The 16,689-nt window shown below is 39.4% G+C and overlaps 1 protein-coding gene across 1 annotated transcript in view; it reads left to right on the top strand.

Moving 5' to 3' along the window:
• The first annotated feature begins 8,121 nt into the window (after positions 1 to 8,121).
• Positions 8,122 to 16,689, top strand: part of IGSF5 (immunoglobulin superfamily member 5) — a 678,183-nt gene continuing 669,615 nt past the window's right edge. The window contains exon 1 of the mRNA XM_044071572.1: positions 8,122 to 8,322. The gene's annotated coding sequence lies outside the window, so the exon portion shown is untranslated. The remainder of the gene's footprint in view (positions 8,323 to 16,689) is intronic.

Here is a 16,689-nt window from a genome sequence, read left to right as displayed (position 1 = left end):
ATAAGGCTGAAATTAATTCTGTTGTAAATATGCTGAAAGAAAAAGTTTGCTTGAATATATGTATAGAGTTTACAATGTGCATTCATACTATATGTATAACAGACAGGCTTCTCTTCACAGCATCAGAAAATGCCTAACAAAGCAATACTGGAAAACAAGCATTACATGATTTTCTCATGTTTGTAGAACAAATATCTATGAACAGACATCCTTTTTTATAAATTCAGCAATACGTGATGTTTTTCCAGTAGGAACAGCTTATACAGATGTTTCCTTTCAGAATGGCATCCTCACATCAGCAAAAGTGCTTAAATCACAAAAGGACAATAGAAAAGTCTAAAACAGACATTATGTGACTTCCCACATAAGGCCAGAAAAACATACCAAGAGGAAATGTGCGTGACTAGCTCTGTATATAGCAATTGTAGTAATTCAGTTATGTGAGAGAAGGACAGAGAGAGGTATTTTGTAGAAGTCATCATTCATATCTGTAACGAAGGAAAACTTTGTAAATATATGCTACAAATCTGACAGACTACGTGTGGTTTGTTATAAAATAAGTTATCTGTAACTGTGCTTATAGCTGCAAAATATATTTCTTTATCAGTGTGCAATTTGAAAGGCTTGGTGCTTTAAACAGACTACAGATGGAGTCATGCAAAGCTATGTGTCTCTCATTCAGCAGTAAACAGCACAGCAAGACTGTGTGTCTTAAGAAGACTTCAAATCCCACAGCAAGCAGTAAGCAGAGCAGTTCAATAAAATTTTTCAATGGTGACCCTTTGACAACGTTCCTAGCCTGTATCCAAAAACAGGGGGAATGGGTAATGTCACTCCTGTAAAAGCACAGTAACATTTATGTGAAGTACTTCAGATTTCTACAGTTTTCAACAATTTGTAGCAATACAGTTTAATAGACGTCTAAATCCGGTGAGACTGCATTGCAGGAAGGTGGAGCAGTTCCATAAATTCTCCAAAAAAGGTACAAGACGAAGTTGTAAGACTGAATCTGCCAGTTTTGCTGTACCAACTTCACAAGTGACTACAGAAACTTTTCAATCATCTACAGTAAAGCAGCTTGGCCATCTGCCTGTCTGTTGACTGGTAAGAAAATTATTCTGTGTTACATACAGTATGAATGCCATAGAGGTAATAATAATGACAGAATAAATGTATATACTGCATATTAGCAAATGTAAAACCTTATTAGGGAAAGTTAATAGTAAGGCATTATGCAAATGGATTGCAATTTGATAGTAAGGCATATTATGCAAATGGATTATAATATTTGACTGGTATCTGAAATAAAATCATGTGTGGTATAAAAATGTTTATTGTGTGTACAATGTCATAAAAATACAGTGCATGACATTATCCAAAGGTTAGACTGTACAGACAAAAACTGTAATGGTAAAGAACCAAGAAAAGTTAATATGTTGACATTATATTCAAATGTTAGACAGTTATGTTCTGTCACCAGATGTAAAAGGTTTATTTCAGAGTTGCAACAACAGTCAAATCAGTTACTGATAGAAACTCTAGTACATTTTGTTACAAAGAAATGTAATAAACTTCTAAAAGACAGACACAATGAGTTCAGGAAGCTTAGACAAGTTATACACACATCTTTTCAAAAGTGCATAGGAGTTTCAAATTCAGCAGAACAGCTTACTAAAGAATGTCAGAAAGACCATGCAACATTACAGGAAATTCAACAGCAGTTGCAGGATAAAGGAAATAAATTAGCTGAACTGACAGAGGCTGGGAACTTCCAGCATACACAGTTAATCTGTGCAAAAGAAATATATTTTATAATATGTTTATGTTTAGAAAATGGTTAAGCATGCATGCTAGGATGGTAGGGACATGACATGCTTGTATAAAGATATACATATACAAGACAGACATGCATGTGTGTTCTTTTCATCTAGAGTACATTTGTTTACAATGCACAAAAGCAAAAGGCAGACAACAGCAAATATAAATAAACATATGTTATAATTGTATAGTAACACCAAACAGTTAAAGTTCTGAATTTTAAAAATAAATACAATCACAGATGGTATTAGTCAAACAGTTTTTGTAAAATTAATGGCAGGACAGTTAAATAGATAAATAAATACAAAATACTGAAATCCATGTAAGGTAATTGTAAAATTATGTCTATTTATGTAGTATAAATGCATAGTTATGCAAATCACAATCACATTAAAGGAAAAATGCCAAAATAATTAATTATAGTTTACAGAATATAAAATGTGAGCTCAGACCTTCCTAGACTTAATGAAAAGTTACAGGAAATGCTGGAAAGATAAGATAAACAACAAGACTGATTGCCAGATAAGTAGCTTGAGTTTTTCTAAAGCATCATTGTTATTAAAACATAATTGTTAAAATGTTTACATGCAACACTATTTGGTAATTGTAATAAAATGTCACAATTGTGCATAGATGTCACTGATAATCTGTTTGCAAGTAAATGTTAAAAGAAAAAAAACTCAGTTGCATCAAGTACAGCCAGCAAATGGGCTATAGTATACATACAGTTCAAATCAATTGTGCAGGAGGGTGTAAATACCTACTAGAGGTAGTAAACAGCAAAAGCTTTATAAAAATGATCAAATCAGGCAAAAGTCCATAGTTTGTTAGTAACCTAATAAAATACATGTATAACCAAAGTGTTGGGCTGACATGCATTCTATTCTCACAGCATAAAGCAGATAAACAATAGTGCAGTACTACAGGGGGAAGGGTACTTTCTCAGTTTTACACTGACTGTATAAGCAGTACTGCACAAGGGTCTGAAATAAAGCTACAGAAAAAATAAACAACAAGGGTCTGAAATAAAGCTACAGAAAAAATAAACAACAAGGGTCTGAAATAAAGCTACAGAAAAAATAAACAACAAGGGTCTAAAATAAAGCTACAGGAAAAAAAATATCTCATTCCTTCTTGACAATACTCTTTTATGGGGGGGGGGGCAGGTATTAGTGTATTAGAAATACTGGTAAACTGGATTAAACCTGACAGTATAAGATATTTTACAAGTTGTTAATAGCTATCATAATGGTTATTATTGTATTGTTTAGAATTAAATTGTATTTACAACCTGTTAAATTGTAAAGCTATACAAGAGATGGTTTAAAAAACAAGAGATGATTTAAAATTGCTTTATTAAAGCTATACAAGAGAGAATAAAGATATGCAAAATGCATAAATGTTTCTAATAGCAAGAATGGTCACTATTTCAATATGTTTTTGACAAAACAATGTTGGTATAAAAAGCATGAATATTTTTAATTGCTGAGTATGTAGTTTAAAATAACATGACATATGCATTTGGTGCCAGTTCCACTAGATATTTTTAAAGAGACATAAACATTTTCCAAGATTTTGCTCAATATTAATGTTATTAAATTTGTAAGATTAGAGTAAATGTACTTTATAGTCTTTGTATGTACAAATGTAGAAAATTTCAGTACAAATGATAGTCTTTGTATGTACAAATGCAGAAAAATTCTGTACAAATGTAATTAATGTCTAGTAATGAATATGTGTGAAAAAAACATATTTAAAGAAAACAATGGGTCTAGGGTACCTACTAGATTGAAATGCATGAATAGCAAACAGTCTGTGTAAATACATACTGATCAGGATACATTGTAATAAGTTCAAAAGTAATTTGTCAAGTTGTAATAACACTGGTTTTACCCCAGTAAAATAATTGCTTTCAAATATTTATTATCTAAGCCCAGTTCAGTATTTTAACAAGATGTTATTGAGCAGTTCAGAGACATGAACACAATGTGATGGTTAAAATGACATTAAAACTGTATATTTTCAGCAGTGCATAAATGCTTGCAGTAGCACATAGTTATTGTCTCTTACAGTTAATTCAACAGTTGCAAAGAGTTAATGAAACAATTCTGAGTCATAAATTAAATTCTGTGATTGCAAAATAATAAATTAATCAAGTAAAATTAAAACAGACACAGCTCATAACTGATAAAATATTTTCACAGAATGGTCTGCAAAAGAAAAAGTTGTTAAATACATTCAGGTTTGGTAGTAATACATGTTTTCATTGTATTAACTATGTAAAATTGCATTTTGACTTGTATCAAAAAAGACTAAAGGTTTTGTTTCTTAATGTGTTTTTTATATAGAATGTTTTGAGTATGTTTAAAAACAGAGGGAATTGTTAGATATTATGAATATAAGGCTGAAATTAATTCTGTTGTAAATATGCTGAAAGAAAAGTTTGCTTGAATATATGTATAGAGTTTACAATGTGCATTCATACTATATGTATAACAGATAGGCTTCTCTTCACAGCATCAGAAAATGCCTAACAAAGCAATACTGGAAAACAAGCATTACATGATTTTCTCATGTTTGTAGAACAAATATCTATTAACAGACATCCTTTTTTATAAATTCAGCAATACGTGATGTTTTTCCAGTAGGAACAGCTTATACAGATGTTTCCTTTCAGAATGGCATCCTCACATCAGCAAAAGTGCTTAAATCACAAAAGGACAATAGAAAAGTCTAAAACAGACATTATGTGACTTCCCACATAAGGCCAGAAAAACATACCAAGAGGAAATGGATGCGTAACTAGCTCTGTATATAGCAATTGTAGTAATTCAGTTATGTGAGAGAAGGACAGAGAGAGGTATTTTGTAGAAGTCATCATTCATATCTGTAATGAAGGAAAACTTTGTAAATATATGCTACAAATCTGATAGACTACGTGTGGTTTGTTATAAAATAAGTTATCTGTAACTGTGCTTATAGCTGCAAAATATATTTCTTTATCAGTGTGCAATTTGAAAGGCTTGGTGCTTTAAACAGACTACAGATGGAGTCATGCAAAGCTATGTGTCTCTGATTCAGCAGTAAACAGCACAGCAAGACTGTGTGTCTTAAGAAGACTTCAAATCCCACAGTAAGCAGTAAGCGGAGCAGTTCAATAAAATGTTTCAGCTGTCAGATACTTTGCTCCACTCAACTGTTCTACAGCTTCATCTGTGCTGAGCATGGGGCATACATCTGCTTTATTGTCACTGTTTAGTTTTCAATAGTCTACTCATAACCTGCTGTTACTACCTTTTTGGCATGAGTGCCACCAGTGAAGAGCAATGACTACTGGATCATTGAATTGCCCCAAGATTTCACACTTCTTATAGTTCTTCCCACATGCACCGCATGACTTCCTCAAACACCCTGCATGAAGACAGTCTGATTAGCTTCTGGATTCTTGTATCTAAATGATGGTCTACAAGCTGGGTACACACTAGGTTAGCAGGAAATATGTCCACAAACTTGTATATCACTATCAGTATTTCTTGAACCTGAGTATGGGATAGTCGCAATGACACTGTTTCCTCATCCATGAAGGTACTAGTTCCTGTTCTATTGAGGACATCTACCTCCTGATCTCTCTCTGATACCTCTTGTGACACACTGCAGATATGAAGTACCAGAGCCTCTCTGTCATGGTAGGATTTTATCATACAGGCAGTTCCCAGGTTAAGGATGAGATCCCTTTTTTAGTCTGTCCTTAAGTTAAATTTGTATGTAAGTTAAAACACTTACATGGAATGTTCTACTGTACTGTGCTACAATACAGTACAGTAGAAAGTCCCATACAAAAATATGTTAAACTTACCTCTTTTTAAGCTTCACTTCACATTTCTGTCCTACAGGCATCACCCATGAATGTTTTCCACTCTTTTCTGAACTTTCAGACCTCTGATAGACCTCCTACTGTCACCTAGACCCTAGTGAGCCACAACGTCATTTGCCCATTCTACTGTACTGTACAGCAACTACTTCAATACTGTGTACTGTACAAGTCAGCAGTCTTGACCAATCAGATTGCCAACACAGAGAGCTCTTAACCAATTGGGTCTTTTATTCTCTGTGCAGGCGTAAGTAACTGCTCTAGCAAGATGTGAGCAGCTTCACGAATGGGGAAAATGAAAGTACAATAGAATTATTCATTTTTAAGGTTTAGAGTTGGGCAGCTTTAAAGATTTTTATTTATTTTCACATTATTTCTGACATTGTGGCAGCCTGTTGTTATCTAAGGGTTGTCCACAAGTCGAATGTCTGCAACTCGGGGACTGCCTGTAGTGACATAGGTTCATAGGTTCATAGGTTGGTACTGGGCTATCTACCCGAAGGCATATATTAGCCCAACCATGTTGTGCGGTAGTCACCGCCCCTTTAGTAGTTCCCTAGACCCTTGTACTAGCAGCTAGTACCCTTGGACTCTATCTAGTAGTGCTGTTGGTGTGATCCCCAATGTGAACTTTCTGTTACCCATCCACTCATCAAGGTTCCTGTTGAAGATTGATAGTGAGGGGCTCTGTCTTATGTAGATCGGGACCCTGTTCCATAGTAAGGAAAGTCTTTGCGAAGGGAATCTATCCCTCCAGCATGTTCAATTCATTGTTGTGTTGAGGTTTATATCCCTAGAGCGTGTAGCTCGAGTAGATTTGGTTTTGCTAAGATGGAGCATGTTCAACAATTCTGGGTTGGACATGGCTCTGTACGTTAGACAGAGATCGCCTCTGAGAAAGCGGTATGCAACAGAGAACAGTCTTAGCTTTTTCAATCGTGCTGCATAGGGCAACTGTTTGAGGCCAGTAATCCTCTTGGTTAGGTACCTTTGTGGTCTCTCCAGCTGCTGGAGATGTCTAGCCAGGTACAGTCCAAATGGTGCATTGTACTCAATAATGGGTCTGATGAGGGAAGAGTAGAGGGGCACCATTACATCCTTAGATCTTGATGCGAACCCTTTCGTGATCAGATGGGTCACATAGAAGGATTTTCTAACCACTTTGGAAACATGGTTATCAAAGGAAAGCTGACTATCTACTTGGGTCCCTAGATCCCTTATTTCTTTTTCAGATTTCAGGGGATTACCTCCTATGTTGTAGTTTGCGGTTACTCTGTTTTTCCCAAAAGGGATTACTACGCATTTTTTGCATTTAGCTTGAGACCATGGCTTTGCCACCATGCATCAGTCTCATTTAGGCCCTTCTGGAGGATCTCCATGTCAGTCAGAGACTCTATTATAGCACCCAGTTTGCAGTCGTCCGCAAACTTAGTCAGCCACAGCCCTTCCGTGCTTGCCTGTACTTCTGAGAATAATAGTGTTTGTGGTTTTGCTTCCTGCCTGGCAACTGCACCACATAATTTACATCACTTAGATTTCACACACCAGTGAAAAGAGTCCCCCATGCTGTACATAACTTATTTTGCTGAACGAGAATGACTACTCTTACCTTTTGTCTAATTGTGTATTTTTGTGCCCTTATTGTGTGATCATAGCAGATGTTTTGCTGACACTCTGCTTGTACCAGGCACTCCTTTGCCAACACCATGAGCTCCTTATGCTTAGTCTGGAAGTTTAAGATGCACTGTACAACAGACCCTTGGTGGGAATCACTTACCATCTCACTCTCTTTTGCTTGTAGCTGCACCTACAGCAGTTGTTGCAGCAGTGACGTGACTGGTACCACTTATATCAGTTTTGCCTCATCTCTGCCTTTGCTCTAATTGGTTTCATTCACTGGCTTTGCTGCTGATCTCAAGAAACACTGATGGTGCCACCACTGGCTACTGACCATAACATACATAGATGTATAATAACAAGCAAGGAAAACTAGCAGTGATATTGCTAATCATCTGCACCTCAAAACTGTTCAATGTAGAGGGAAAAGTTCCTACCAAATACTGACTGCATGAGAAATACATTACTGGGCAGACTGAAAGCAGCCTCTCTACCATAAACTTGGATTCAGTCTTTAATCTTCATGAAAAACTTAATCTGCGTGAACTGGTTCCTAAAACTAAAATCAAATTAAACAGTAAATAAATTACTTTTCTATCTCAGTATATATATAAAAAGAATCATCTATGAAAGAATTTCACATTTTGCCAGACTTTTCACAGCATGACACATCTTAATTTTCATTACTGTAACCTTGAAGGGCATGCAAGATTTTATGTTTCCATTAGTAAAATTGTTAATGAATAACAGACAGGCCATGGTATCTCATTGGACTATAACCTTGTCTAACAGATACAGTTTCAGTGAAACGACCAGAAGAGTGCACATACATATTGCCGATGCAAACTACTTCCTGTAAAAAACTTCCCAGCACTTATTTACAATGTTAATATGATTATTTCCAAGTGTTTTAACAATCTCTGTTCTTTAAGCTACTCTGAAGCTGCTATGGATTTATTTAAAACAAAACGAACCATCTCATTATTAAAAGGGACATGACCATCATTAAAGGAAAGGTAAGCTACATGAACTATTTAACAACTAAAATTACAACAATCCTGCCATATATGCAATTATTAAGACTTCTATGTCTTATTCAATATTTCATGTTTATGCTATTTTGGTAATAAGGAATAAAATGAATGAATATAATCAATAAAACCTGTTACAGCAAGAAAGTAGCAACAGCATTTAAAGTTGTCCTGTGGCAAACAGCTTTTGTAAAATTGAATTTTTTTTACAATGTGTCATTGTGTGCTAGCATAATTGTAATGCTCTAACTTTTCTTTTTTTTTCTTCTTTTTTTGAATGTGAAGTTCTGACTATCACCCTATAATACTCACTCGCCTTCTTCTCTTCACCCACAACTCTGGTTTGCTATTCCACTGAGTAGGGCCACTAGCAGGTATGGGGAAACCCATGAATAAAATCTACACATTCAAGGGGTCAGACTTTGATGTAGGGCTAATCCTAGTGCAGCATCATCTTTGGTGATGGCAATCAAACATTCACTACTGGTTTCTCCTTTAAAGACTACTATATAGTTTACAGTCCTAAAGTGTTTGATAAGTCTCATCAATCACTTTCTACATATTTGTTTATTTTTCCGATACTTTATCATAGCATCATGCAAGAATCAAAGTGTTTCACAACCACCAACAGGCATAAAGCAGAAACCCAATCTTAGACAGGATATAAGTCAGTCATAGGCTACAGACTTACATGCACACAGCACACATGCATGCAACCAATTTGCAGGATCACCAGTTCAGCTACCTGAATGTCATTTGGATGTTGACGGTAACCAGTGCACCTGCAAGACATCCACATAGACACAGGAAAGACACACAGGCTCAGTGCAGAAGGTACCCCATTCAGGAACTAAACTAATGCATGGTTGAGTAATATCCATACCAGTGTTAATTGCTAATATGTGTTTCTACTGACTACGTCTTAAGAATGAGCAAATTATTTTTAATATAGTGATTAAAAGTACCATTTATGGTGATATCATCCCTTTAGTTTTATACAAGTTTTCTTATTAACATTCACTTTTGGTTGATTATTGTTTCTGCTATGCGCATGGTCATATGTGCATCAACTTCACAGTCCTCAGAGCAGAAGAGAATATTTCCATATAAAACAATTAGAGGTCTGTGGATAAGGATATTTTAGTACAGCAAATGCTGCTTGAACTGGAAGGAGTTTGTTTAATGGAGTTATTAGGGAGCAAATGAAAGTTACAATATTATTGGATATTGCTATAAATCTAAGTGAGTACTTATGAACACCAGTGCTGCTCTCACAAATCCTCTTATTCAGGAGTTTGCTTAGACCTTAATGGTTATTTACTCCATCAGGTCCTGGTCTGAAGGATCAACTATCCTTTTAGTCAACCATATCTGCTCTTTATCAATACACTTCTCATTAACCTCCAGCTATTATTCTTCATTGTGGAAGTATGCAGTCCCATTTCCCACATGCTTAGGCACCTGAAGGAAATTGTTATGTAGAATGTATGCTTTGTACTCTTAGGTGACTGCCAACAGACCTAACTAACCTAAGCTCTCCACTTACATTCAGGGATATTTACCTACTCCAGTGCCATGCATTTCCAATTTCCTTTTTTGTGGACTGTGAAATGTTTAAGCACATAAATACAAGAAGTCACCGTAATAGTGATGTTGTCTGATTACTATTTAGTCAGTTTTACTCAAATGCTGACACCTCGGTCTGTTTGGGAGTGGAGGCAAACAATGATAAAAATGTGAATTTTTATTTAATATTTTTAATTGCATCTGATTATATATAGATGGATGATAGTCAATGAATATGCACCTTTAATTCCATTTCTATAATAAAGAAAAATGCAAACATTTTTTTAAGTACGTGTGTGTGTGTGTGTGTGTGTGTGTGTGTGTGTGTGTGTGTGTGTGTGTGTGTGTGTGTGTGTGTGTGTGTGTGTGTGTGTGTGTGTGTGCGTGTGCATGCAGGTGTGTGCATCAGTATGCGTGTGTTTAAGTGTACAAAATCTTGTTTTTTCATGTATGTGTGTGTAATGTGTTATCACTTTCATTTGGCAAGTTCCAGAGTTCATTTTTGATATTCAGGAGAGGGTGTAGGAGTTTTCTTTAGTTTAATGGAGGCTAATTGTGACAAAGTGTGGCAGCCTATACCCTTACTGAATGTACAGTTAGTCTCCTATATGTCATAAATATTTTTATTCCAAGATTCAACCAAGTGCATGTATTGGTAGCTGTACAGAAACCAAACATCCTGGATCTTGGTGAGCTTGGCTTTTACTTCAGACACTTAATATTGCTATTTCAGCCCCGTACACAGCATTTCATCTGTTGAATATGTTAATCCAGCAGTAGTGCAGTGGTCTGATTACTTGCATACTTTTCTGTCTGTCTTAGCATGCACAGTAGTTTAGAAGTGCAACTGTCTCCTTTAATCCAAATTATCTCAGTAATATTTGCCTTCTGCAGGCTGCCGCAGTAAATTTTTAGCCACTATACCCTACCTAGTTTCCTTGCACCTGTCTATATTTTTGGAAGTTCAGCAGTATATGGTTTAACTAGCTTCACATCCAGTTAGTCTGAAGGCTCAATGCAATAGCCTCTCCAGAGAGAGATTACTTTTGTTTTGTATGAAACTCTTAAACTGCAACACAACTGCCTTTGATATGATAAAAACTTACTCTCTAATTTTCATGGAGAAATCAAAATGTTCATAGGTTCATAGGACAATACTTGTCTAATGGCTCAAGAGCCTTTACAAGCCTAGTCAGTCTTATCCTGATTTTACCCAAGTTTCTTTCCCTGAAGGAAAGATGGCAAGGGTCAGCAAGCGGGGTTTTGACAATTTTACAGACTGCCTCTGTCTATAAGGTATATGGGCACTGCCTAGAGAATGAGTTTATGATTTCCCATCCATTGGTCCAGATTGCACTTGAAGATGGGCAGGGAAGGCTAGACTTCATATGTCTAGAAAGTCTATTCCAGAGGAGGGGCAATCTCTGGAACACATATCTGTCTCTTTAGCATGATCTATTCATGGCAGAGAACAGGTTTAGATCCTTGAAGCAGGTAGCCTTCATGCAGTTAGTTTTGTGAATATGCAACATTTTCATCAGGGCTGGGTCAGATACTTCCTTGTAGATCAGGCGTAGGTCACCCCTCAGCAATAGGTAGGAAACTGGATGCAGTGATAGGGCTTTTAACTGGTCCACATATGAAATTTTGGTTATGTCCCATATTTTTTGGTGAGAAGAAGCCTTTGAGTATGCTCCAACTGTTGCAGGTGCCTGGTGGGGAACATGACAAAGGGTGCATTATACTCAATTCCTAGTCTGATGAGGACCAAGTACAGTGGTACTATGACATCCTTAGTTCTAGATGCAATGCCTTTACTTATATGTTGAGCTACATAGAATAGCTTCCTCACCACCCTTAACACATAGTGGTCAAAGTTCAGATTACTGTCTACCTGGGTACCCAAATCTCTTACCATTGCGATCACTCTTGAGGGATGCTATCAATGTTGTCATTTTCAGGCGTATTTGATTTTTCAAAGGGTATGGTTATGCACTTCTTCACATTTAGTTTGAGGCCATGGCTCTGACACCAATCATTAGTTTATGTCAGTCATTTCTGTAGGATATCAACATAATTTGAGGAGTCATTGAGTGCATCCAGTGTGCAATTATCAGCAAACTTGGTCATCCAAAGGCCATCTACATTTTCCTTGACATCTGAGAAGTATATCCTAAACAGGAGGTGGCCTAGCACTGAGCCCTGTGGTATTCCACTGGAGACTGGCCTCTTCCTGGATATGGATTCCCCCACTCTAATAACATGTGTCCTATCCATGAACCATTTGGTTAGCCATCTGGTGATGTGGAGGTTTATGAATGATTTTGTGAATTTATCTATAATACCAGACTGGGGTATTGTGTCAAATGCCTTGGCCAAGTCAAGGTAGGCAGTATGCACTAACCATACTTCTCAGCTTCAAAGCACTAGAAATCAGGACAAAGCCAAAATAATGGGTGGACAAAAGCCCAAAAATAGAGATGATTTTTAAATATTGACCTTATCAACTCCCTTTACATCTTTGGACCTATCACATGGGACAGACTTTCAATTACAGTAAGAGACATAGTGAAATTTGGAGTCTTTAATAACAAGTTGGAAAATCTAAAATTAGAATCAGATGGAATTGTTTCCTGCTTGTCACATGAAATTTTCACTGTGTCTTTCCCTGTCTATACAGGTCTGTCATCAAATTTTACACTAATGTCTTCTGACTAAGGAGTGAGGCATCCATAGCCTATGTCAGTAGCTAACTAGCAATGTACCTACTGGTGAAATGACCACATACATACGCGCGTGTGTGTTTGTGTGTGTGTGTGTGTGTGTGTGTGTGTGTACGTGTGCGTGCGTGCGTGTGTGCGTGCGTGCGTGCATGCGTGTGTGTGTGTGTGTGTGTGTGTGTGTGTGTGTGTGTGTGTATGCGTGGATTTATTGTATGTAAAAAAGATCTGTACTGACAGGTTAGGTTTATCTATTATATACAAACATACCTCTTGCTTATTTATATTCTAGTGTACACTGTTTATCTTATTTGTATTTATGTTGTATGTTTCTTATATGTCTCAGATGCAACAGTTTTCTTACCCTGTTATTGGCCTATGGTTGAAAAGAGTCCATGTAAGTAGATTACATTTACCAAGTTATTAAACAGATTAAGAGTGCAAAGGTGAGAATAGCTCCAGCTCTTCTAATCTTTGGTCTTACCATTTCCCCTCCATCCCATGCACACTTACTTTGGGTCTTACCATTTCCCCTCCATCCAATGCACACTTACCTTTGGTCTTACCATGTCCCCTGAATCCCATGCGCACTTACCTTGGGCCTTATCATTTCCCCTCCATCCCATCCACACTTACCTTTGGTCTTACCATGTCTCCTCCATCCCATGCACACTTATCTTTGGTCTTACCATTTCCCCTTCATTCCATGCACACTTACCTTTGGTCTTACCATGTCCCCTGAATCCCATGCACACTTACCTTTGGTCTTACCATGTCTCCTCCATTCCATGCACACTTACCTTGGGTCTTACCATTTCTCCTCTATCCCATGTGCACTTACCTTGGGCCTTATCATTTCCCCTCCATCCCATCCACACTTACATTTGGTTTTACCATGTTTCCTCCATCCCATGCACACTTACCTTGGGTCTTACCATGTTTCCTCCATCCCATGCACACTTACCTTGGGTCTTACCATTTCCCCTCTATCCCATGCACACTTACCTTGGGTCTTATCATTTCTCTTCCATCCCATGTACACTTAACATTGGCCTTACCATTTCCCCTCCATCCAGTGCGCACTTATGTTGGCTTTCTTTTGAACTCCCACGTGCTTAAGCCCCTTTCTCAACTTTGAACACCACATCTTAGTCCATAAAGCAAAGTGAGCAAACTACTATTTTAGGCTAAAACAAATTCCCTTTAATTATAAACCTATAAAGCAGGATTGTTATTGGTAAGGGAGTAGTACTTTCACAGCTAAAATATGGATTCCTCCTGATTGTCTCATCCTACAAAAGGCCATCTGTCTATTTTACTCCAGCTTTAACAAAATCTGCAGATTCATACCATTCCCCCTTTCCCTCTGAAGGGAACACTACTAAACCACACAAACCAAAGCCAAATGGCTGCCTATTCCACCAAAAAAAAAAAAACATATTCATAGGCTACATGATCTTCAAACTCATCAGTACAGAATGAACTCCAGAAAAGATAACTCTTATGATGTTATGTGATCCTATCTCGCCTACATTCTGACTGATGGGTTCGGAGCCGATCCCTCGGCTCCGACTCGGCACGCTTATGCCAAAGAGTGAAGTCTCTTATTGGCTGAGCTTACTATATCCCAGGATGCACCACTACCAGTCCCCCAGATCTCGTTTGCCGCTAACTAGCGAAGACGTGGTCTCGAGCTGGCTGAGCTGAGTAGTATTTAACTTACTTTTTTCTGTCAGAAATTTGCTGTTCCTATCATAAAAAGCTGTTTTAACGGCTACTCTGTGCTTTTGTGTGTGATTGGAGTTTTTTTAGTGAAAAACTTGTAGTGTGATTGGGCGTTGGTTCTGATTTCAGGCCTCCTTCATCTGTAGGGCCTTTCTCGGTCAGTCAACCCCTCTCAAACCTTTGGGGTTTTAAGATCCCCTTGAGTTAATTGTTTCGGATTGTTTATCTAATCGGCAGTTGTAACTGATTTTTGTAGTGTCAGTTAAGTCAGAAAGTCAAGTTAGGATAGTGTTGTTTTTGCTGTCAGAGAATTACTGCATTATTGTTATAATGTCTCAGAATCCTAGGCCTTCGGGCTTTAAAAAAATGCACCAAATGTAATTTTAAAATGTCAATCACAGATGACCACTCTCTCTGTGTTTATTGTTTGGGTGCAAAACATTTACAAGAGTCATGCAGTGTGTGTCACGCTTTTTCCTCGAGGGTCCTCCAGGAGAGGAAAAATAAACTCATTCTTAAAGGCTTAATAAAACCCTCCTTTGAAGAAGCTTTAGCATCCTCTCCTTCTCCAGCTAAAAAGAAAAGGGCGTCGGCTCCGGCCAGTCCGTCGGGTCCGGCCGCCCAAAGACAAAGGCAGGCTTCTCCTTCGGCTCCAAGGACTTGGAGCCGAGGCGAACGGTCTGCCTCGATGCCACCAGTCTCGACTCCTCTGGCTTCAGAGCCGATGGCTGGGGCATCGAGAGGCGGGTCACCTTCGTCGGCTCCACTGGTCTCGGAGCCGACAAAGGTTGCCCGCTCAGACACTTCCTCCTCGGCGCCGAAGTCCTCCTCGGCACCGATGGAAACTAGTGTGGGTATTCCTTCGGCGCCGATAGTCATCGAGTCGCCTCGGAGCCGGTCCCCTAGCCCTTTGGGGCCATTGGAGAGGCCATCTCGAACCCGTTCAGTATCCTCTAGGTCATCGAGGATGTCGGATTCGGATATAGACAGGGTGCTCCAAAGACTGTTCCAGTCCCCAGTCTTTCAAAAATTTGTTTTGGCTCCGACCCAGTTGGCTTCGGAGCCGATGGCCCATGCCCATGTCATTGCTATTCCTCCTCCGACCGCTTCAGCTCCGTCGGAGCAGGTGCTGTTGGAGCCGGTGGAGATCTTAGGGTCGGCTCCGACCCTTACTCCAACCCCGGCCTTCGGGTCCGAGTTTGGTACACGGACTTCTTCGGCTGGACCTGGGGGTGATGTTTCGGGACCTATGCTATCGGTTCCGAGCCTCCCTCTCGGTGCTTCGGCTGCGGGACTTCCGTCTGCTATCATGGCTCCGGGGACCGGACACTCCCAGGATTCTGGGGGTCCGGCTTTCAGAGCTATGAGGAGTGCCTTGGCCAAGTCTTCTTCGGCCATCTCCCCGGCTTTACCAGCACCTTCCCTGGGCGTGGAGACTGGGTCTTTGGCAGTTCCCCTGTCCGTAGGCAGCGGAGCCCCTGGGCCTGAGGTTACCCCATTGGAGGGTACCCTCCTCCTGAGGGTTCTTCGGAGTTGTCTTCAGAGGAACCCCCAAGGAAGAGATCGTGCAAGAGGAAGCACGTGGACTCCCCCGAGTCTATTACATCTGACACTGATCTTGATGATGCGGAGGGGTCCCCGAAGTCGTCCTCGGATGATGTCTCATTTGCAGACATCTTAGAGATCCTCAAACAACGAGGCGGCTGGATATCCAAACCCCCCTCTGCTGATGAGTCAGTGCTCCTCAAGGTCTTTGGGGCTCAGCCCTCCGCCTCCTGGGTGTCTCCGCCCTTCGACGAGCTCCTGGATTTAGTTTGTCGGAGGGCATGAGAACATCCAGATACCGTGGAACCAGTCCCTTCTCGTCCTAACAAATTTTTGTCTGCCCCACCCGAGAAGGAGTTCCTGACTAAAGGCGTGGCTGTAGATGCCATGGTGGTGGCATCTGCTACACAACAGGACGTGGCAGAGGCTTCAACGTCCGTCCATCCTCCTAATAAGGAGTCTAGGAGCATGGACCGGTACGGGAAGTGCACCCGGACTTCAGCGGCCTTTACTTTAAGGTCCCTGAATTATTTGGCACATTTTACCAGACTTCAGAGGGATCTGGTCAAGGAGCTGTCAGATTCCCTCTCGGGTAACCTACCTGAGCAGCTAGCCCAGTCGGTTAGCTCTCAGTTGGCTATCCTTACGTCAATTTCTAACTCGTCCATGAGGCTCATTTCATATGCGGCGAAGGGCGGTAGAGCGGCAGGCACAGGCGTGGCTCTCACGGAGACAAGCCTGGCTCTGTTTGTGTCAGTTCATGGAGGCCTTCAAGTCTTCCTTCACTCACGCTCCC

The sequence above is a fragment of the Protopterus annectens genome, chromosome 5.part0, assembly GCF_019279795.1.
Source record: "Protopterus annectens isolate FY-2018-M chromosome 5.part0, PAN1.0, whole genome shotgun sequence".
NCBI classification, from domain to species: Eukaryota; Metazoa; Chordata; order Ceratodontiformes; family Protopteridae; genus Protopterus; species Protopterus annectens.
Note: the sequence above shows the minus strand (reverse complement) of the source record. Positions and strands in the feature narration are given on the sequence as shown.